Genomic DNA, 6000 nt, shown 5'->3' on the forward strand with positions numbered 1-6000 from the left:
CATATTTTTTAGAGAGATGTCATGTCTAAAATTTGTATTTAGTCTACTTTCATTCTTGGTTGACAATTCACTTAACAATAAAATTTTGTTTTATTGTTTTAAAATATTGAGATTGTTGTTTAAATTTTCTTATACTTTTCACTTTCATGCTTATAAATGGTAGCTTCTTAATCTTAATTATTTTACTTTATCTCAGAATACATTTATTTTTCTCTAATTAGAAAGATATTTTATGGGCCTTTTTAAAACACATATCCTGAGTACTCAATTCAGTAAGTCCTCACTCTCAAATTTACTTTATTTTCCACTTAATTCTAATTATGTCTCTCCTTGTGTCTTCTATTTTTTCCTCCTAGATATTTTGTTATTAGTATGTGCTATATTTTTAAAACTGTGTATTCTCTTTTTCTCCTAATTTTCATTTGTATCTATTCAATTTTTTAGATATTTTATCGACATATCTTTCAACTATTTTTATTAGTGCTCATATATATTTTTACTTCTCAGGAATACTTTTGTGTTTTCTAAATGTTATTCCTTTATAATTTTTTTCTTGAATACACATATCTAATCTGTGGATTGTATTTATAATTTACTTAATGTTTTCCTGTTTCATCTCTGTTTCTACCAGTTTTTTTTTTCTTTCTGTTTGTTTTGTTCCTTGTCTTCAGTGTTCACCTTCTCACAGATACTTTGTATTCAAGAAGACGATAGTTTCTGGCAAAGAGCTTACAGAATTTTTCAGAACAAATTTCTATTTGATGATAATTTGCAAATAAAAACTGAAAAAAAGGAATACATAGCCTTAATTTAAATGCATTAGAAATAAATGAGTAATTATGGGACCAACATTTACAGAATGAGGAACCCAGGTAAATGGGTATGATATATGTTACCCTTTTACCTCTTAAGGTGACCACTAATTGTGAAATTCATGAAAGAAAATGAACAGTGTTTTCAACTGTCTCGAGGATCAAATGGCCAATGTGAAAGCTTACAATCTGTCAGAGATGGTTTCCTATACTCACACAGGTTTTGTGTTGAGATTCCAAAGGCCTATATCTTAGTAAAGAGGGTAAGTAGGAAAAGGATTAAAACCAGTGGATTGTCACCCAACTATAAATTCTTTAAGTCCCTGAATGGAATTATGTAGATTTGATATTTCTAGGACATTTAGCCTAGCCAATTGCAGAAGTAAATTGTATTAAAGGAAAGTAACATTATCTGTAAGTATATTATATATGCACTATAATTTTTCATATATGATTTATAGAATTTAATAAAAACAGCTAAAAGATATATCACATTAATAAAAAAGAAAATATAATAGGAATAGCAATACCAGAAATTAAATAGCATATGTTAAGTGTTAGGATTATTACTGAAATGATATTATAAATTACACAACTAAATTTGATGACAGGTGAAACTGTTACATTAGATTAAATTTGTAATTATTTAGGAAATCAAATTTGTTTTATAAAAACTCACAAAGAAAACTTCATGGCTACTTGGACCTACAAGTGAGTTATACAAAACAATTATGAAATTATGCCAATGTTATAAAAATTCCTTCCAGATAATGAAAATCAACTAATATTTTCCATTGAATTTCATAAGGTCAGTACAAAAATTAACACTGAAACATTTATGAGAAAGGAAATTTACAGAAAATTACCATGACTACAAGTATATATATATATATATATATATATATATATATATACATATTGCAAGTATATATATTACAAGTATATATATATACTTGTAAACTGAACCTAATGTGGCTTTTATAAATATAACCAAGTATTGCCAACTACGTATTTTATTTGTTTAATAAGTGAAAGAAAAATATTTTCTTACACATATTATGGAACTTAGCCATGTAATTTATGTAACAGTCTGTTTCTCTTTGGAAACAATATTGGAAAGATTAAGACACCTAGACATAGACATTTCAGTAATGTTCTTGTAGGCTCTGTTACTGATTTACATATTTTCAGTCTTGAGAAAATGTCCTTGCATAATAAAAGGCAAGTATCTGACAGATGACATTCTTTTTGCAAAGACAAATAGATAGAGCTATATATAACAATGGGAAAATGTGTCATTAGATTAGAGTTTTCAACTTACCTATTTTTCTTTTATTATTTCATTATATCTGTATTTTTATAGCATTTTTTACCTTTTTTCTAAATGAAAACAAACTAAACGGATTCTGTGGAAAGTATCTGAGAAATGAAAAGCAACAAAGCAATTTAACTACTTTACTGTTATTGCTAGTTCTCTAATATGGAGGTACAGAGACCACAAGGTTATTTATGAGGGTAAACCAAAACGAAATAATATACAGATACATCATCAGTAGCTCATTTATTTGGAACCTATAATTTGGCCAGACAAAGTCCATTTATATTGAATTACAAAAGATCTCTAGGGAAATTGATATGAAATCAAATTCAATATATGGAGGCAAGCTCTCAGAATTTATTTCCAGTGTTACCAAAGAATTTACTGGGACTCAGAATATCAGGATGAGAAGGAGTTTCACAAGGTATTACTGATTCCTCGGAAATTATGCAAGGATAACACCTTCTCAAGGGCTCTTTAAATGGAAGATTCATTGGAAAGTATGCCTCATAACTGGTTTCAAATACCATTCAAATTTTCAGTTTCTTGTTGATTTTTTAGTGGGACTTTTACATTTGAATTGTATTTAAAAGTAGGGATAGAAAAACAAAAATATAATTCCATGCTAACCATTTCATCTTGAATCTATCATGGATTCTTTGCAATACGTTAGGCTCTCAGGTGTTCTACAACAGATGAAAATATGTGGTATTTTCCTTTGAACAAAATATGTGTATGTGTATATATGTGTGTGTGTGTGTGTGTGTGTGTACACGCACATACAGGATCTGGCAGAAGGAACATCTGCTTGAGTGTGGTTTGTAGGGCAATAATATGGATGTAATAATGTATAGCTTTAATTTGAACATTTCACCTAAAATACCATATGGCATGCTTGAGTGTGATATTGTTGTGTTACAGAATTGCATGCTTATGATTTTGTAATTTAAAAAGGGGCATTATTTGTGCTAAACCCCTGTATACACCCACCCATATAAATACCAGTTTTTTCCCCAGAGAACTTATTTTAAACCTTTTCTAACTTTTTGTGCACTCCACTACACATGTACAGCTTTGTCAGACAAACTAATTCCACACTTGTTTGATAACATTACACATTTTGGTAACAACTCACTTTCCACCCTCTCTCTAAAAAAATTTATTGTATCTTCACTTCTTTTCATCCTTTTTCGTGATCTCAGTAGAATATTTATCATTTTTTTCTCCAAGGCAAATCACTCTGCTCTGTCTTGGAAACTATCTTTCCTCTTAAGAGTTTTGATTTTAATATCACTTCCTCCTTGGCATTTCATTCTCTACATCTCCAATGAAATTTTTTCACTCACTTTTCTAACTTATTTAATTCTCTGCTATCCTGATAAAATCTGGATAAAATTAGTCAACTCTGCAACCATTCATTCTCTCTTTTTTTCACATATTAAATTATTTTTTTAGTTTCCTTTTTTGTAACCAAGTCACTGATTAAATAATGCAACACCTTAAGTTTCAGAAAATGGCATGGTTTTCGAGCCTTCTGTGGCATGCTGTCTATTATATAAGATTAAAAGGTTCATGCTTTTTGTGTTATGGTGAGACAACATTAACGGATCCAGTTTAGATTAGTTGAAACATAAGTATGATAAGCCTTGAATGTGATCAAACCTATGCAAGACATGAGTTTGAATCCATTATTCTGAGACTTAAGGTTGTGCTGTTGTCCATCCATCTTCGTCAGTGTCATTTTTAGTGTAATAGAGAGATTCCTTACCCTTCTCAGCTCTCCATGAGGCTTTCTCTTTTTCCCCTTCTTTTTCTTGGTCTCAGTCTCTTTCTCCAACTCTTCAAAGAGCTGGAGAAGAAACACAACCAGGGGTATCCTGCTCTTCTGCCAGGTCATCTTTCCTGTCATCAGCATGTCTCCAGGAACTTGCTTCATGCTTTGACAAACTGTCAGAGACCCTGGGATCTCTGCCATTCCATCTTTCCCTTGGATCATGGAGATCATCTCTCTCCTATCATTGGTCATCTCTGTCCTTACCATCAGGGTGACTTGAATCTCTCCAGCTCCAAGCTTCCTCAGCTCGCTCTCTTCTCCAGTCCCCTTCATTCCTAGGTTGTCTGAAACAATCCCTGTGATCCCCACCCCTCTCTCTCTCCATTCCTTCTCCTTCAATCTTTAAAAGATCAGTGCATACTTACTGCTTTCATTTCATCACTATACACTTATTTTTTTATTGTTTTACAATACTATTTCCTTCAATCATGTGTTTTTAACTACTCTTAATGGGGCAGAGATTCAGAGTATCAGAGATATTTCTACTCCTTTGTACTTAGAAAAAAGAAATACAATACTTTGTCATTCTTTCCTTTCCCATAGCTTATTTTCTTGTTTCATTCATCTTTAATTTATCATTACACCCAACATCATGGTTTAAAATCTTCAACCATTATCTATAAAGGATCAAAATTGCTTACTAATTGTTGAGCCAATTTTAATCTGTATGCCTTTTAATTCATTATGCACAGACTTACCAAATGAATTTTTCTGAATCATTGATCTAAAAATAGTATAATGTAGAATATCTCTATTGAATTCCCATTGTGTACAGAACAAAGACCAAAAGAAATTGACTTTTTCCAGGAACCCCATGATTTTACTCCAAATCACCTTTCTGATTTTACTTTCCCTACCTTTTTTTTAATGAAACCTGTAATTCTGCCCATAATATTGGCAGATGTTCATACATTTGCTCCCATTTTTCTAACATCAAATATCTTCCCATCTCAACACAATTCTAGTTCTTCTAGCTTCACTAATCATTCCCTGATAAGTTAGGAAGAATATATTATCTCTTTTTAACTTCTGTCATATTTTACCTAAATATTTTTTCTTTAAAACATTTCATTTCTTATAAAATATATTTTATAAGATAAAATAAACATATTTTATAAATAATTTTATAAACATAAAATTGCAAAGCAACATTTCATGTTATATTTTAAATATAATAAATTATAATGTCTTGTATTAATGTAATACTTTGATTGATGATAAGATTTTCTTATTTTCTTCTCTACAAATTCATTTATTAGGTTATTCAAATGTATAACTTATCAACGGTGATGTCAATTAATATAAGTTGAAACAATGTTAGTTGCTCTTGGAAAATGCAAGGTTACAAAATATACTTTTTGGTAATTTTTAATATGGATAAAAATACTTCTGCTAATATAATTCAAAAGGAATATTTCATTTTTAGAAAACTGTTGAGTTTTAATAATTTTCTATATATCCAAGCTACAAGTCTTTAATAGAAAATATCTTAAAAATTGAAAGGTGACTTATCATGGTTTTTATTTATGGATTGTATTGATGGTGTCATGGCTAAGAACTCCTCACAAATCCCAGTCATTAAGATTTTCTCCTTGCCCTGGCTAGTGTGGCTAAATAAACTGAGCACCAGCCTGCAACACAAAAGGTTGCTGGTTCAATTCCTCACCAGGGAACATGCCAGGGTTGTGGGCCAGGTTGTGCTAAAAACAGCCAATCCGTGTTTCTCTCATACATTGATGTTTCTCTCTCTCTTTCTCCCTCCCTCCCCTCTCTCTAAAAATTAAAAGATAACACGTTTAGCAATATTTTCTCCTATTTTTATTAGTTTTCTATTTTATGTTTTACATTTAAATTTATAATTCGTTTTGAATTAATTTTATTAATGTTATGAAATTTATGTTAAAGTCATTTTTCTTTCCTCTTCTCTCTCTTTTTTAATTACCTATTGTTGTTCAATTACAGTTGTCTGCTTTTTCTTCCCACCACTCTCCACACAACCCCAGCCAAACCCACCTCCCTCCCTTGCTTCCACTCTC

The 6000-nt window shown here is 30.7% G+C and overlaps 1 pseudogene; it reads right to left on the reverse strand.

Annotated features, from left to right (window-relative positions):
* Window positions 1-4237, reverse strand: part of LOC118995745 (uncharacterized) — an 87853-nt pseudogene extending 83616 nt beyond the window's left edge.
* Window positions 4238-6000: the final 1763 nt, after the last annotated feature.

The sequence above is a fragment of the Sturnira hondurensis genome, unplaced genomic scaffold (assembly GCF_014824575.4).
Source record: "Sturnira hondurensis isolate 20B ecotype Veracruz unplaced genomic scaffold, ASM1482457v3 Scaffold0010428, whole genome shotgun sequence".
NCBI classification, from domain to species: Eukaryota; Metazoa; Chordata; class Mammalia; order Chiroptera; family Phyllostomidae; genus Sturnira; species Sturnira hondurensis.